Raw genomic sequence first — 18,844 nt, forward strand, 5'->3', positions numbered from 1 at the left:
CTCCCGAGGTCCTTTCCAGCACTAGAACTCAGAGAATTAGAACCAATAAATAACTGTTTATTAGGAAAAGAAATAAAGTTAGCAGTTGAACTTGGGAGTATATTTTATATGAGCTTTCTACTTTAATCAAAAGTGCTCTTATTAGTCATGTATCACAATGTTCACTGCAGCTCTATTTATAATAGCCAGGACATGGAAGCAACCTACCTAAGTGTCCATCAACAAATGAATGGATAAAGAAGATGTGGCACATATATACAATGGAATATTACCCAGCCATAAAAAGAAACGAAATTGAGTTATTTGTAGTGAGGTGGATGGACCTAGAATCTGTCATACAGAGTGAAGTCAGAAAGAGAAAAACAAATACCATATGCTAACACATATATATGGAATCTAAAAAAAAAAAAGGTTCTGAAGAACCCAGGGGCAGGACAGGAATAAAGACACATATGTAGAGAATGGACTTGAGGACACAGGGAGGGGGAAGGGTAAGCTGGGATGAAGTGAGAGAGTGGCGTGGACATATATACATTACCAAACGTAAAATAGATAGCTAGTGGGAAGCAGCCGCATAGCACAGGGAGATCAGCTGGTGCTGATATATACATATATCCCCATATCTCCCACCTAGAGGGGTGGGAAAGGGAGGGTGGGAGGGAGATGCAAGAGGGAGGAGATATGGGGATATATGTATATGTATAGCTGATTCACTTTGTTATAAAGCAGAAACTAACACACCATTGTAAAGCAATTATACTCCAATAAAGATGTTAAAAAAAAAAAAGAAGTGCTCTTATTCTTAAGTGATAAAGCAAATGAGATAAAATGTTAAAAATAGGTGAATCTGAATAAAGGGTATACAGGTGGTTCCCTGTACTATCTTGATTTTTGCAACTTTATTCAATTACTGTGAAATAGTCATCATTTAGGTTTAAAATATTAGGAGTTGAATGATACTTCTTATCTTACTAGTGCTTATGGGGAAGTCTAGAACTTGATTATGTATCACTTCCTAGGGCCTGCCCTCCCTCCTCTGCTGTAATTAAGACACCTTCACGCATATACAGTGGTTGGTTTTCTCACATATACAATGTTCTCATCAATCTCCATGCCTTCATCCTCTCAATTTTGAAAATAAACTTCAGTATTTGTTTTTTATTCACATTTCAACCTTTCCCTCAAACCTCTCCAAGACTCCTAATAACCGTATAAACTTTGACTTCCCAGCCTCTGCCAGGTCATTCTCAAGGAGGTGGGAGAGGTGGGAGGGATTTCTTTCCCAGCCAGCTGCAGGCAAAGAGGGAGCACATTGTCTGTAGGGTATTTTAAAACAATAATAAAAGCAACTAAAAGTCTTTCTGCCTTTTATCATCACCAGGCACTGGCAATTAGAAACAACCTTAGTGTTGAGACACTCCTTCCAACCATTGCAGACAGCTCCAAACATCACCCCTTAATATGTCACCAGTAATGGTCAGCCTTCCCAACCTCTGCCAAAATCTTTTATCCAATAGTTTTTCTTTTCCTCAGGATCTCAAATTAAAAACAAAACAAAAACTAATAATAACAACAACAAAGACTAAAGGTAATCAGTGTATTATCTACAGTATTGGTAATTGTGAGGTATATCATTATCACTTTAATAGAAAAGCTCATATATAATTTAATGTGATGCCTCACTCAAAACAAAACTAAGTAGAGTCCATTTATATAATCCAGATCAATTACGATTTAGTATTAATACTATTTTTCAAACGACAGTAATGTAAACAAATGGTTCACAGCCATCACTTAATGCCTGGAGGCTGGAAAATTTGCCAAGACTTATGGGATCAGACTCAGCAGAATAGACAAGGCTCTACTAACATAACTGCAGTCCTTTATGGCTGCTCTAATCGCCCTGCATCACACTTTGAGGGCCAGGTCATCCTAGACACTATGAGAAAAAAGGTCTAACTCAGCGAAAGGAAAAGGACAAAAAGAGATACTAAAAGAAGGGATCGACTATGTCTCGGCCAATCTTGTTGAGGGCCATCTTGCATCAAAGGCAATGCAGGAGCTGGATGGTAAATCAGCAGATCGACAGCACTCTGCTTGGTATCTCCCTGTCCAGCTGTATTCCTCAGCTGTAACAAATCCTCCCGATTCTATCAAAAGGCAGGGAATGCCTTTCTCACTAGGGTATGCAGATAACTGAAAATGGACTAGATAACAATAAAATTGATATTCAGAGAGTACAGAACCAAAAACTCAATATAGCAAGTTACTTCACATATTACAAACGGGTTATTAAAGAAAACAAAATGTGCTAGTATGTGTATATGAAGACACTTTTGACTACAGCTGTTTTAATCGTTCTTCCAATACACAGATACATATTTCACTGCAGCAGAAATAAAAAGAAATAGTAAATCCATAAGAATAACTAGTAATTTGCTGCACCCTGATAAAAAAAATGCCACCCTTGGTTAAACTGTTAAATACATCTAAATCCTACAGAATAAACAGAATTTATCTAGAGAAGGCTAAGAAATGTACTCAACAATTAGAACAAATAACAAAAATTCCAAAGATTATCCAGAACACAAGGCAATCAAATTTCAAACATACTACTCAGATATATAATTAGAAACTTGCCACAGAATGCAGGGCTCTTGTGTTTCAACATGATCACATCCTCTCCTATGAACTAACATCTAATGGCCTACAGGCTTTCTCCCAAAACCAAGGGAAAAGGGGGAAGAACACATTTTTAAATCAAGATTATATAGAAAAATCAGATCAACCTTTCAGAAAAACAGTATTGTCTACTTTAAAGAAATAAGATTAAGACATATAGAAATCTACATAGCAGTTAATTGAATAACTTTAAAGGTCAGTGTCATCTTTTCACTTTCTAATTTGAAAAACTATTCAATTTGCTCACTTCCATGTTACAGCATTGTTTATGTTTAGGCGATGCTTTCCACTTTTAAGTATCAGCTGTGCCCCTAAACATAAGGAAATGATCTTACTCAAGCATAAATTTTCAAGGCCATCAAGAGTTTATAAGCTATAGTTAATAATACTATGTTGTATATTTTAAATTTGTTAAGACAGTAGATCTTAAGTGTTCTCACCACAAAAAGAAAAAGAGAGAAATTAGTAACTATGTGAAGTGATGGTTTGTTAATTAGCTTGATTGTGGTAATCATTTCACAATATATGCGTATATCAAATCATCACGTTGTACACCTTAAATATATGCAATTTTGATTTGTCAATTATGTCTCATTAAAGCTAGGGGAAAAAAGTTTACAAGCTAGCAAGACACCAAGCCATCAATAAACATAAACTGTTCTAGTCTACTTGAATTAGAGCAAGACAGACCACCAAATCAGATCTAAAAGATACCTGTACGAATACAGTAGTTTTAAAAATAAAAAATGTTAACACTTGAAATATGAAACACTTGAAACAAGCAAAAGATTCAACCATCAGATATCACCGTCCACCAATGACAATGTTAGGGCTCTCCCTAGGTACCTCACCCCATTTGTGACAAAAATACAAATTTGCCATCTATCTAAAGCTAAAACAGTCTTTGTAATTATGCAGAAGTGAGATACTATATGATGTAGATTAGGAAGTACATATTAATTGCAAGTAAATAAAACATGAATAAAATGTAGACAATAACTAAAATTAATAATAACCTCTGGTAATGATAAAGGTGAGCCCACATAGTACACGATGGCCAATGAGGAAAACTAAATATGCTAATGTGTATATAACAACAGAACATGGGTTATCAATACTTTTTAACAATCTACCAATGGCAAATATATACGTTTTCTTTGTAGCAGAAATAAAAAGTAACAGTAAATCCACAGGAATTGCTAGTAATTGGCTGCACCCTAATCTAAAATTGCCTTTACTGGTTAAACTCAAAAACTAAATACAACAGGATAACTTTTAGTAAAACTATATTAGAAAGTTAGGCAGAAAAACAATGAATAGTAACTGCAAACGTGACGGCACTGGCTTTCCATGTAATTATCACTGTAATTCCAAACGCATTTACAAGTTCATTCCACGACAAAGGAAATAACTTAAACTCCGCAAGGTAGAGAAGATTCCAAAAGGAAAACTTTGGTTGGTTTGCTGGTATGAAGACAACTTTAAAGCACTATCTGTTTCACAAAGAAATGCAGCATAAGTTGGACCTGGGTGAGGAAGAGTTCAAGTTTTCCCTGGGAATGTAAATTCTTCCCCGAAATCCACACAGGTTAAAATAAATAAATAAATAAATAAAAGGCACATCAAAAAGCCAGTATTAATTGCAAAGGAGGCAATACGAGTTCAGCATCCCGTAGATGGCTGGTCATCTTTCTGATCCGTTAGGTCAAGACGTCCTTCTCATCTACGACCCTCAGAGAAGGACTGCCTCCCTCCTCTCCAACCTCCCCTGGAAGTCAACCTTCGCCAACTCGTGCCACCCTCACAGACAATCTGCCAAGTGCCGGGACACTCCCCCAAGTGGGACTGCTCTCCTCCGAGATGCCTCCTGCACAGTGTCACCCGCCACCCTCCTCCCCTCCTCAGGGCCTCTTCGGCCTCAGTGTCCCCGGTGCCTCCCTCCTCAGCCCCTCACGGCTGCCCTCAGGGCTGCCCCCGTCCCCCGACCCCCAATCCTGGTCCCCTCCCTCAAACCTGGGGTCCCGGTTCTCCCTCTGCCCGCGCGAGGTGTCCCGACTCTCCCGTCCCTACCCGGTCTCCCCCGTCCCGCGGCGCGGGGCGGCGGCGGGGCGGAGAGGCATCCACTGAGGAGACAAGTGCCTGGGACTCTCCGGCTCCGATCAGGACCCGGAGCCGGGCTTCCGCCTCGCGCCGGAAGGCATTCGCGAGCGGGACCGGAAGTCCCGCCCCGCGAGCGCTCTGCCTGCCGAGGCAGCGGGGTCTCACTAGATCGCAGAGAGGATTCGTGGAGGAGAGAGGGGTTTGCCGGCAGTCGGCCGGGAGCAGAAGGGCTTACCCTGAAGGGCCGAGGCGCCAAAAGTCTTTCTCCCTGCTGCTTCTCTTTCCAGCGGATCAGCCAACCGACCTGCAGTCGGTTGATCAAGGGTCTCCTGTGTTCACGCACCTGGAGGAGCAAGATGACTCAGACACTGACCCCTGCCCTCACAATCTAGTTGAAAGTTGACAAAAATATAAACAGAGGTTAATCACACCGCAAGGCAGTATTGCTTCATTCCTTAATCCAAATTTTTATCACCTGCTATATATCACTCATTAAACAAGTAGGCTGTAAACAGACGAAAGCCCCTATCTTATGGAGCGAGGGAGGCACTAACGGCAATGAACCAGGCAGAGAATAAATCAAACAACTACCTGTTCCTCGGGAAGCTTAAGGTAGTACAGGGACAGATATATGGGCAAACAAGTGCAATGAAACCATCGAGCATCAGAGGAGCTATGGCCGTGCTGCAGGCAGTCGCGTGGTGCAGGGAGCTGGGCAGACCCAAGACTCTAAAGATAATGGCTCCTCCGTTGAGACCGAAATGAATGATGAATAAGAGTTAAAGGTCAGACAAGGTGGGGAAGGGCATGCAGAGGAGAAGGATGCCAGAGAGAGCTTGGCTGAATCAGGGAGCTGGAGGAGGGTACAGTTAATTTAGCAAGGTCTGCGGTCAGAGAGGCAGGAGGAAGCATAAGGAAAGGAGGCAAGCCCAGATCAGGAAGACTGTTGTGTATTATGCTAAGAGATTTGGACTTTAGACTCCATGTAACAGGGAATCAGTGCGTATCTCTAGGGGAACAGACAAAATACTGAGTTATGGGGTTGACTAGGATGATTGACCTAGTCATCAAAGAAAAACAAGAACTTGAAAAATCGTGGAGAGAACATTTTACCAGTGAGGGTGCTTTCTCAAACTGTCATACCCAGATGTTAAAAACAATGGATGATTACAACTCTATAAAGGCAGGACCACCAGGGCTCAGACCCCTGGGGTTGCCCATTGGGCAAATCACCCCAACCAACTGAGTTGCCAGCTGAAGCCTTAGGGAACCATGGAATCAATGGGCCAAGGAGGAAGAAAGTTCATTACCAGCTACAGTAATGAGAGCCGTTGCCTCTATTTCCTTGCTTGCTACTACTGTTTAATAAATACCCTCTTGCACACTGAGCCCATTTTTCCTTTTTAAAAAGAAATGGGGGCTTCCCTGGTGGCGCAGTGGTTGAGAGTCCACCTGCCGATGCAGGGGACACGAGTTCGTGACCCGGTCCGGGAAGATCCCACATGCCGCGGAGCGGCTGGGCCCGTGAGCCATGGCCGCTGAGCCTGCGCGTCCGGAGCCTGTACTCCGCAAAGGGAGAGGCCACAACAGTGAGAGGCCCGCATACCGCCAAAGAAAAGAAAAGAAAAGGAAAGAAATGGCATATTAGTTTTTTCCAATTCTTTTCCTTTTGCCAGCAACAAACTATATTGCAATATATGGAGATAGGATTATGGTAAAATAAAAGGAAGACTGGACATCATGTAGAAAGTCTGTACTTAGAAGGCACAGTATCACCTGTGGATGGAGTAGAAAGACACAGCTTTGAGCATTCTCCCTCTGGGAAGGTTAGCAGTCCATTTGTGGTGGTACGTGAAATAACTGAATCATATAGTAGAGAGGTGTGTCTTTGAAAGAAAGGGAAGAAGAGAGTATGTATGTGTGGTGTGATGTATGTGGGGTTTGTGTGGGTGAGGGTGTGTCTGTGTCTGTGTGTGTGTGTGTGTGTGTGTGTGTGTGTGTGTGTGCTGGGCCACCAAGAAATAAAATATAATAGACACTCCATGAGATGTTTCCCTGTAGCTCACCACCATTCCTCTTTTTGTAGGAATGGCCCCAATACATAGGCCAATCCCTTAAAGGGCCATATATTCATGCACAAGTGATCATGTTCTAGGGTTTGCCCAGGATTTAGGGGCATCCCAGGACGCTGAACTTTTGGTGCTTAAACTGGAATAGTCCTGGGAAAACTGGTCGCACTATCATGTCCCCTGTAAACAGATTAATCCAGATATGAACACATCCTAAACTAGGGCATTTAGACTCTTCCCTCAGGGAATTTTAAACACTGCATAGGGAAACACAGAAGATGGCCATAAGAGCTGAGTCACATAAATGGCAGTGCCCTAAAGAAAAGATCTATTAACACCCATTACGAAGGACCCAGGACCTGCCCTGTTTTCTTTGATTACAGGAGATATCCCTGTGTACTTCCAAAACTTTTTTTTTTTTTGCCTGACTAGCCAAAGATTTCTGCTACTTGCAACCAAAGTAATCTTGCTTAAGATAATCTGCTCCCAGAGCCCCTGAGCCAAATGATCCGTCCTCATTGCCACAGCAAACTGAAGTGGATGTAGACACAACCCAAATAGGCTAAGTTGGTCTCTCATGCATGGATTTTAGAGTTGACATACAGCACTCCAATTGGTCTCTCTTTCATGTTGAAATAGAAATGTCAGGTAAGCCTAGGATTGAGTTAGGCATGAGCAAGGTATCCCATGCAGGTAGAGAAAAAACAGCTAGGGGAACTAGAGGGAAGAGGAGAGGGAAAGGATAAGGAAGAGATAAAGAAGCAGAAAGAGAAGACAGAATTATCTCAGAGAGGGTCACCTTAGCTCCCATCTTTCCAGTTTTTTATTCCAATCCCTCATGTGGTCCAGCTAAACTTTCTGTCCTTAAATTCTATGAAAATTCTATGTCCTTCAAGTAAATTTCCCATTTGACTTGGGTTAGTGTTAGTAGGTTTCTATTCCTAGCAATGAAACACCAAGACATCAATTCACAAGACGCAAGGTTGCCTGCGCATTCTCTTTTCTGCATCACTGTCTTCTCACCAGAACTTTGGAGTCAGCTTCTCTCTCCAGGCCAATGGCAGGAGGAAGATTTTCACACCTCCACTGCTACCTGGTCCCTACAGGAAAACTGTCAGAGTTACCATGGGGTTGATGGATGAGGCAAATCATACCATCAATATACAAATATGGTGGGAGATTTTAGAAACTAGTATTTCAAATTCTTCATCCTACAGAGGCAGGAGCTAAAGTCCAGCTAGACATAGTGGTTTCTCTAAGGTCTAATAGTTCAATGGTCCCAGAGACAGGACTAGTTCAAAATCTTCTCTCTCCCAGTACAGTTACCTGATTATCTGGTGTGGATAGAGGCCGATACCCCCAAGAGGCTATTGTGAAATCCTTAAAATTGTACTACTACCCAGCTTCCTCCCCACCTCCCTCCTGGCCTTTGGAGTTTACCCATATCTATATAATGATATCAGCCTGACTGCAGAACCATGACAACTATTCAGGAGACACTTGTGAGTAACAGTGGGTAATAGACATGTTCCTGTGAACCAGGAGAGAACATTTTTAAGGCAAAATTTCCTACTTATTTTTTCAGTACTCACTGACTGGTTCAGACAGATAGAGGGGTTAATTAACAGAGCTAATAAGGTTAGATGTTTAAAAAGTTTACTTACACATTCTACATTTGCTTTATTTCATACATGAGTGTTTTTCTTATCTTTATTTATTCTTTTGACCACCAACATAAACAACAACATCAGTAGCCATTACATCTAAAACTACATCCTCTTCCCTTTACACTAATGCAGTAGTTTAGTCATTTGTGGAAAAATAAACTAGTCTATAATTGGAGGTAATCACAACAGCATGTTCCCTGGGGTATAAATAGTCTGGTGTAAAATTATATTAGTAAAAGATTATGAATCAGTGAGAATTAAGGTCATCCAGGGCTCTCCAGTTAATAATTCCCAACTCTACTGCAGGGTACCAAAAGCAAGGTATTTTCTATGAAGATCTCAATCTTCTGTGATCCGAAAACATCGCTTAGGCTAAAGTGAAACATGACTCTTATTACATTGAGGGTGGTGTTTTCTTCCTAAAGCGGGAGCTGCCCCAGGAATGTTTCAATTCAATTGAAATATTTAAAATCATGACTTTCGATATTTTGGTCTAAATTTTTTATTGTGGTAAAATATATAAAACATAAAATGTCCCATTTTAGCCACTTTTAAGTACACACTTCTGCATCATTAAGTGCATTCAAAATGTTGAATAATCATCACCCCCATTCATCTCCAGAACTTTTGCCTCTTCCCAAAAGGAAACTCTGTACCCATTAAACAATAACTCCCCATTCCTTCTTAAGTCTAATTTTGGTCAATTTTATAGGTTTGTATATCCCATTAAAATATTTTCAACACTGATTCATACCCTCTTGAGGTAAACATATTTATAAATAGAAATAAAATAGTGTCTTATTCACCTCTTTTCCCTTGTGGAATTTAAATGAAACGTGATTTCCACAGGGACACATTGTATAATGATCAGATATTTCTACCTCTTTAAAACCCACACCAATGGGAATTCCATGTGTAAAAGAGAAACACACCAGGGAAACTTGACATGATACTCATTAACAGAAAGCTTGGGTGGGTGTGTTTGGAAGGAGTTTTATACAGTTAATGATCTTAAACTCCAATCCTTGTTTTTCTTTCTGCAAAAGCAATGGGCATTCCGCAGATCTGACTGGGGCACAAACCACACTTTGTTTTCTTCCCCAAAAAATCACAACTAAGCAGGAATGCTCCTGCCAGAGAAAGCTTCACCTGCTAAATTCCAACAGGACTAGGAAAACAAGCCTTTCCTCTTCAATAATGATTTCACTCCCCAGTTTGGTAACTGAAATAGGCACACATTTCCTCTCCTAACTTGAAAATCTCACCACTAGGTAGACTGAATTTTCAGCTCTGAGCTTCAATGATACAAACTATTTCCAAAGAAGAAATTAGCTACAGGCTGGGAAGATTGAGGCAAAACTTTCCCTGTGAAAACAATTGATGTTATGTCTTAAAGAGGAATATGCCTTCTCTACAAAAGAATCCTGATTAATTAGTAAGAAGTCACTTCCTTTATTTTTAACATTCTCTTAAAAACTTTAAAAATCAAACAATACTGTACAGGTTGGATATATCTGCCTTGAGTAGACATGACAGAATCATAGAGGGTTATTTCTGAGTCCTCTGGTCTTTCATCCTGAGACAGATCTTCTCCACTGCAAATACTTACTGCCCAAGAAACTACCCTGAACATAGTGTTGTCAGATAAAATACAGGACACCCACTTAAATTTGAGTTTCAGATTTTTTCGTATAAATATGTCCCCAAATATTGCATGGGGCATACTTCTAATAAGAAATTATTTATTGCTTATCTGAAATTCAAATTTAACTGAGTATTCTGTATTTTTATTTGCTAAATCTGGTAACCCTATGGCACACAAGCAAGATTCATTAAATATTTCTAAAGGAAAGATTTCTTAAATACATCAAAGCTTTTCTCCCACCAAAGTATGAATAGAACATTGGACTGTTGATGTACTACATGACAACTATTCACCTTTGTATCCTTCTTAATATTTTACAATAAAAAAAGAGAAGCAAGACCAAAGATCTGTGATGGATATTGTTAAAAATTAAATGGAAAATATGTAAGACTGAATCAGAGAAACTGATCTGATCTCCCTGTGGTTATAAGGTAATAACTCATGGATTGGTTGTTATTTAGTATGTGAGTCTAGGAGTTTACCTGAGCACAGAGTGGACACGTGCTATTGAACCAGACTAGTCTTTTCACTGTAGTTACTTTTAAAGTACTTTTCTTTAGGGTGGGTTTGGTTGTTTATTTGTTTGGTTTTTGAGTCATGTTCTATATTTTTTATTCTTTTTTTTCTTTTGGCAATCAAGTAGAAATTTGGTATTAGAGGAGTATAGCCCAAAGAATGCTGGAGAAATTTATGTGGCACTTTTGGAAAATGGAACAGTGAGACTCCATTAACAAATAGATATGGACTCTGCTGACCTCTCTGCCTCCACATTCGCTCCAACAGAGACAAACTGCATATAGTTTCTGAGACATCGCTGCTGCCCTGGCCCAAGGAACCTGCCTACATCTATCATCTAAGATGCCAGGCCTTGAGGCTTCAATGTGGAGGTACTTGCCCACGTCCTCTCCCCACCCAGGTCTTGCTCTATCCCCTGAACACAAAAGAGAACTGCTGAAAACCATCTTGCAAATACAGTTCGTCAAACACCATCTTCATCTTCTTCCTGCAACTCCTCTTTCCACATGGAAGAGAAATCAACATATCTAATTCACCATACCTGTCCTTATTAGTCTTTTTAAATCAGTCTTATTAGCCTTTGGTCCCACACAACTTTCTTACTCTTCCTCAACTAAGCATACATCCATTCATTTGTTCATTCAACAAATATCCAGAGATCCACTGGTAAACAGAAGAGACAACAATTCCTACCCTTGTGGAGCTTGCATTCTCATGGGAAGGTGGCAGGGTTGGGGGGGGGCGGTTGGGGAGAAGGAAATCAACAATAAAGCAATAAATAAATGTTAAATTTATTACAATTTAACATATTAATTTAACACGATGATAAATGTTTAATGTAATCTAACATGCTTGTTTAACATGGTGATAAATACCTTAGGAAAAAAACAGGGCCCAATAAAAAGGTGGGGATTGCAATTACAATCATCAAGAAGTGACATTGGGGGCTTCCCTGGTGGCGCAGTGGTTGAGAGTCCGCCTGCCGATGCAGGGGACATGGGTTCGTGCCCCGGTCCGGGAAGATCCCACATGCCGCGGAGCGGCTGGGCCCGTGAGCCTTGGCCGCTGAGCCTGCGCGTCGGAGCCTGTGCTCCGCAACGGGAGAGGCCACAACAGTGAGAGGCCCGCATACCACAAAAAAAAAAAAAAAAAAAAAAAAAGAAGTGACATTGGGGCAGAGGCTTGAAAAAAGCGAAAAAAAGTCATGTCTGGGGAAAAGTATACAGAGACAGAAAGAATAGCCAGGGCAAAGGCCCTGAGGCCAGAGCACGGAAATAAAATTCTGGAAATCCAACTCTCAAGCCTGCAACATGCTCCAACATGCTCAATTCCAGCTTAGGCTCACCCTGGACTCCCTGCTAGAATGACTGATTTGTTTGCATTTCTGTCGCCACGTGTATAAATATGTCCCCACAGAATTTCTCCTTTGGCGGTTGCTCTCTGTTAGGTTTTGCCAGTAGGGGGCATTAAAGGGAGATTGGAAGCCCAGAGGCAGGAAAGGGACTTATTCCTTCCTGTCTATTTCCTGTTTCCTGTCAGCATCATTTATGATGGCCCTTCACCTTGGAAATGGCTGTTACGACAAGTTACCACCTTTAACCCGACTCCCAAAGCCAGCCTCATCAGGCCCCTCACAGTATCTGCCACAGAAATGCAGCCTCACCTCTGAGTGCAGGCTTCACTTCTGTAGACTCTGCTTCTCTCTTTGTTTCCACAGCCCTAAAGTCATGAGCTGCTTCCTGCAGCTACTGTCTCCCTATGACTTCAATGCTCCCTTTTCCCTTTCCAGCAGTCCATCACCCATTTAATGAATTCACAATACTAAATTCTCTCTGTTAAGATAACTTGCATGGTTTCTTTTTCCTGACTGGAACTTGACTGATAAGGGAGCTGGAATGTAACTTTCCGGAAGTCACAAACCATGTTTTTATTCACCTCTGACTCCAAGCACTTAGCACAAAACCTAGCATATAATAGTGCTCAATCAAAGTTTGTTGAAAGAATAACAAACAAATATCATATCCACTCACTGACAAAGTAAATTGAGACCAATGCCTGGACACGTGACACCCAAACCCAGCTATCCCCTTAAGTATTCAGAAAATTGCCTTGGTCTGTCTTGCCGAAGTAGACCATCTGCAGGGTGGCGATGTGAGCAGAAACACCCACCTCCCACTCCCATCCCCTACGCAGAGGGAGTTTGTGCAGAATGAAGAGGGCATGGGCGGAGAATGCAGTCAGGAACAATCAGTCCTTAGGCTACCGCTAGCCCAGGGAGATTTTGAAACAAGAAGAGTGTGTTTGGGTTAAAATTATTTACCAAAAGCATTAGTGTTTGGTCTACTGCCCACCAAAACCCTGCCAAAACCCTAGCCACTTTCTGACAGGAATTCATAGCAAGATACTGAACAGCTTATTTTAGTTTGGTCCTAAAATATAAAAGAACATCTCTCTAGGAATACTTGTGCACTGAGGAAATACCATGCCACGTTTTAAATGCTAGACTATGTTCCTGCAAGGAAATTTAGTTGTAAGAAAAATGAAGCAAATGATACCTGAAAGTAAAACAAAGTTGCCCAGGGCCTTGCACATAGCAAGCATGTAATACATAGTTGTTAAATTCTTCTAATGAGACTCTTCATCAAGGTTGTAATCTAGGATGAAATCATCCTGGAGAACTCAGAGTGCTTTAGATCCCATAACTAGCATGTGAGAGAGAATTTGGCACAGAATCCTTTTGATGTACTTTTCCATCCCAGCCATTGTCTCAGTATAAACTCTCTTTTTTGATTTATTATAATAGCCTCCAGACTGGACTTCTTGCCACTAACCCTGGACCACAGTCCACGTTGCTCTTAGTTATTTTTCCGAAGCTCCCTTACTTAATTCGAATTTCAGCTTTGTCATATCCCAGCTGTGTGGCCTTAGGTAACTTGATTAACCTCTCTGTTCTTGGTTTCATCAGCTTAAAATGGGGATAATAACAGTACCTACCTCACAGGATTGGTATAAGGTCTAAATAAGTTAACGAATCTAAAAAGACAATGCCTAGCACATTGAAACTGCAATATAGGTGATAGAGACTATTACCACACTTGAAAACATAGTTGGCTTCCTGTTGCTTACGGGTTAAAATTCAGTTCATAAGCAGATATGGGTTTTCCTACTCAGAACATCCAGCTCTCTTTCCAGATTCATCCTCCACCTTCCTCCTCTCTACTTTCCCCTGTAATTACCTGTCTCTTCATCCCCTCTGACAAAACCTTCTTTCCTGCTAGAAGGTTCCATGAGATGAACCTCTAACCACCACTATTACCACTACCACCGCCACTCTTTCCAATCTTTTCTTTTGAATGTCTTTGCGTGTGTTTTCCTCTGTACCTGGAATGTCCTCCTTCTGCCTCTTCTTCAACTGACACGCACCCACTCAACCTTCAAGACCATCCCAAATGTCACACTCTGAAGCTTCCCAATGCCCTCCAAGAAGAGGTAATGATTCCTGTCACTAAAGGGCTTCATATCTCTGAAGACTTAAGGACCACACTATATGCCATCTCACACATCTGCATATGTGTCTCTCCTCACAGGAATTCAGACTTCCTGGGGGGCAGGAAATATACCAAAAAGGATGAAAATCTTTTTCACAGCAGTGCCGTAACACAGTGATTGACATAGTATGTGTTCAATAAATGATGAATAAATGAACAAATAAGTGCAACAATGAAATACAACTCAAAACAGGCAGAAGGAGTTGCCCATTACTTGAAGCCTTCAAGTAGAAGCTGAGTGACCATCTGCCACATTACTTTAATGAGAAGTGGGTGAGAGTTTGAACCAGATAACCTAACTTCTGAGCCTAAGATTCTAAGAGGAATCCAGGGAAAAGTTTGTGTGTGTATGTGTGAATATATTTTGCTTGATGTAAATGAACTCAAACTGGACTCTAATATTAGCATTTCATCTTGTCACTCAATTTTTAAACTAAAAAGAAATGTGTATATATGTACAATATACCAAAAATTGGTTTTCTTTTTTTTCTTCTTCTTTTTAGCTGTGCTGTGCAGCTTCTGGGATCCTAGTTCCCTGACCAGGGATTGAACCCAAGCCCTTGGCAATGAAATCGCAGAGTCCCAACCACTGGACCACCAGGGAATTCCCACGGTTTTCAAGCTAACGAATTTTGCAGAAGTTCACAGAAGGAAGAGTTCAACTTTACTTGTATTACACACAAGGGATCATTCTTCCAACTGGAAGATCTGAAAAATGCAAATTTAATCCCTTCCTATTACTAAAGAAAGTCAAATACAGAGAGAGAAGAATGATAAAATGGTAGGTGAAGAACGTAGGTGCTACAAGGAGAGAGTTAAGGAACTGCCAGTGGGACTACAAGAAAAAATAGACACTCAACAGTAAGGTGTACAGTGAGTGACTCTAGATGACTCAGAAAAGCTAGCTGTCAAACAGTTCCAAATCTAAAATTAATGAGTTTATTTAAATAATACATAAAATGAGAAAAGCCAAGCAGTAAAAACACTAGCAGTTTTGCCTTGATATACAGTATACATAGCTTGAAAAATACCTCTTTTCATTTAAGAAGTTACTCCCTTTTTCAGAGTGGAGGACTTTCCATACAAGCGTGACACAAATCATTTTGTAAAACGCAGACATTAAAGAATAAGCCTGAAAATACAATCACTCATAGTGACTTTAACAAAACAAGTGAATGTTTAAAATATTAAAAGCATTCAGCCATGATGTGAAATGTAGCTTTTTTTTTTAATTAACAAAAATAATAGACTGTTTTGGCCACATCAACTTGACACACTTAAAATATTAGGTTACCCAGTTAACTCAGTTTTCACTTTTCTCTTCCTGTTTATTCATAGACTAAAGAGAAAGATAAACTTTCCCGCTTTTTTTCTTTTCAAGGTCCCAAAGAGATCTCAATTTACAGAGGTAGATAACATTCTTTCTATACCTCAGAAACCATCCGTTTCTCTGAAAACTGGACTTGCTTCAGGATTCTCCCAGAACTCCAGGCCTTCACATGTCCTTCAAAACAACAAGAACAATCCACTGAACCTTCTTTAAGAGTTCATCCTTAGCGGCTCAGATGAATTTATTACAGCCGGTCATAACTTTTTCTTGAAATATACCCATTTAATTTAATTGAATTTTTGAATTATATGAAAATAAAATAGAATTTTTTTTCAATGAAAGTCTTTCAACAGGAGTGCCCAAATAAAAAGTATAATATTATTCCAAATTTTAAAGCAGTAATTTTCCTACAATTTTCAAGCGGAGGAAAAGTTCCTGTCTTACAGTTCATGTGGCCTCCAGCCAGCAGATCTAATTGTAGGCTGGGAAGGGTGTAACCCTGTAAACTAAATGGGAGTCAGCCACCTTTGGCTAAAGTTCACTCTAATCTCAAATATCCTATCCCATTATCCATGTAAGTATACTTAGACTTGTCAGATCACTTGAGGAAATTTTTATTTCAAAAATATGATCACTGAACGCTTGACATTTAGGCCACTAATAATTTTAATGTTGCTGGAACAAGAATTCTGAGAGAGATGGATTCCTTAGGCTCAATTATGAAACATACTTGTCAGCCCTCCCATTTTTCCTCCCTGTTTCCAGCCCTTGTTACTGTATTCACTCATAATTGAGGTGTTAGCTGAAGAAGTCTTAAACAGTGATCCTCCCAGGGATATTTTTATTTCCCTGAAAAAATATTTCTTTTTAAAAAATGACTTCAGGAAATAAATAAACGAAGCTGTAACAGCGGGCTCATACAGTTTACCAGAATAGCGCTACAGTCCCAGGCCTTTCCATCCTTCCCAGCAGGAGGTGTGAAGTTCCATACTGCAGTATCCCTCTGCCAACCTCCCTTTTCCCTCTGTCCTCTCCTCCCTCCCCCGCCCCCAAGTTCCCGCAGCTGTTCCAGTGTCACCATGTATCTTAAGCTCCTACCTGAGACTGGATGCCTAAAAAAAAGATGTGGAACTTTGAAGAACGATGGCCTCTGTCCAGATCATAAATCCAAAAGACCTGAAATGATCAATCTATACAACGAGCCCCTTATCCCATTCCTGGTTAAGGTCTAAGCTTGTGAATTCCGCCAGGCCATCTCCCCCTCATCCATGTTTGCTGAAGTGTTTACCTGCCCACGGTCCACAGCAGGCATTTTCTCTTTCTCCAAAGGGCTTGGGTGGAGAGTCTTGACCCGAATAATTTGTGTGAGCCTGACCAAAAAAAAAAAAAAAAATTGATTCTGGCAAATTGAGCTCAGAGTATTTAAAATATACAAATTCTGTTTTGGAGGGCCAGTGGCTCTGCTCCTGGTCAGCTATTTCCAGTTTAATGCTGCAGGACCAGTGGCTGTGCGGTTGCCACCCCTTCAGCTGTCTCTGTAGGAGCATCCTTTGCTTTGGGGCTGCTTGTTATTGTTTTTTCTGGACCTCACCAGAGGCCAGTGATTCTCAACCTTATTTCAGTCACGGCCCCTTCCGAGAACATGATGAAAAATGTACACCTCTTCCCACAAGACAAAGCGTTAGTGTGCACGCGTGTACGCACACACAATTTAATACACAATTTGTGTGTGCTCATGGACAGTCCTGTGGTTTGGGTCTTATTTTCAGAAACTTTATATAGACAAAGTTGACCCAATATATTAGAGACAAAGAATACCCTGCATTTATGAAGTCTTTGAAATGTATGGTTCAACACAGCTGTTTATTAGGGGGGCAAGTTTTGTGAGATTAGTCTTCAGAAACCCACTCCGTCTGAGCCAACCCAAGATGTCTGCTCACCTTAGCCTATTTTCAAGGTTTACGGAGTGAAAGATTCAGATCTCACTTATTTTAGATACAGGAACGCCAACCACTCTACAGATTTTTGCCTAAGGCTCCATTTCTATTACCAAAACATAGTTTGAATTCGTCCTTTCTTTTGAAAAATTTCCTGAATAGCTTATTCTTCCTTCTGCAAGCCCATACTCTCCCCCTGCATCACACTTTTTTTTAGAGGTGAGGAAGAAGGAAACATGATCGGGATAAGAATATCAAATCGTATTTGTTAAATATCTGTGGTGTCACCAGTCACGAGTTTCAGAGTGCGATTATGTAATGGCCCAGGTTGTTGAAGGATAATTGAGTTACAATTATTCTCATGTAGAACAAATCTTGATATGTGAAGAACTTAATGGTGCCATGATAATTACTGAAGATTATAATTACTTTTGGATTACGATTGTCCATTAAGTTGACAATGACAGTTTAAGTGCAGTTTGGCACATTATGGAGACATTTTTACATTTATATTATTGAAATATAAGTATAAGGAATGTAGTATTTTTCTTTTTAGGAATGTAGTACTTTAAAAAGCACTTTCAAAGCCTTCTTGATAGCATTATAAACCCCCAAACCAGTATTTTAGTTTCTTTGAGCCTGAAAATTCCTGAGTAAAAGGAGAGTAGGTGGAAAAGGAGAACAATAAGTAGGGAGAAATGTTCCAACTTAAAAAAAAATGGTATTTTTGTTATGCAACATTTCTGAGCATGCATAGTCTTCCTAAAGAACATGAAAAGGGACCCAACCTTGAGCAATGTATTTGAGGGCTCAGTATGTAGCCAGCCTGAGTACAATGGAGCATACAGCTGTGGAACATAAATGGAACCAGATGAAGGGCTGCAGTCCTATCCATCACATCAGCCTCATCAGAGCATTGGAGGCAGGATGAGTGAGTAGGCTGATGCCTTATGGAATGAGGGATCCAGGATTCTGTTTAAAGGAGGGAGGCTCTGGCAGTGATCTGGTTAGGTTAGCGCTAGAGGACTTTTCCTGAAGCTGTTTCCAAAGCAAGCCTGTGGGGGTTTTTTGTTTTGTGTTGGTTTTGGTTTTTTTAGCTATAAAAAGTGCTGGTCCTAGATTGTACTTATTTGGAGTAGCTGGGGGAAGGCTGATGGCGCTCTGGTGTGACGGTCCTCTAAATCTCTCTCTGGAGCTTCTCCTACACAAGCTTTCCTGCTTCTCCCACCCTCCCCATTCTTCTCTCAGAAATAACTTGCTAGCCACCCTCCTTCCACCCCTTGCCTGAGCCAGGCAAGGCTTCCCGTTGATCTTTATTCCCCAACCCCTCTCTGCCCCCTGTCTTACAAT

General features: G+C 40.7%; 1 protein-coding gene across 1 annotated transcript in view; it reads right to left on the reverse strand.

Annotated features, from left to right (window-relative positions):
* Positions 1-4,853, reverse strand: part of DISP1 (dispatched RND transporter family member 1) — a 206,091-nt gene extending 201,238 nt beyond the window's left edge. The window contains exon 1 of the mRNA XM_059997946.1: positions 4,753-4,853. The gene's annotated coding sequence lies outside the window, so the exon portion shown is untranslated. The remainder of the gene's footprint in view (positions 1-4,752) is intronic.
* Positions 4,854-18,844: the final 13,991 nt, after the last annotated feature.

Source organism: Delphinus delphis, chromosome 1, assembly GCF_949987515.2.
Source record: "Delphinus delphis chromosome 1, mDelDel1.2, whole genome shotgun sequence".
Classification (NCBI taxonomy): Eukaryota; Metazoa; Chordata; class Mammalia; order Artiodactyla; family Delphinidae; genus Delphinus; species Delphinus delphis.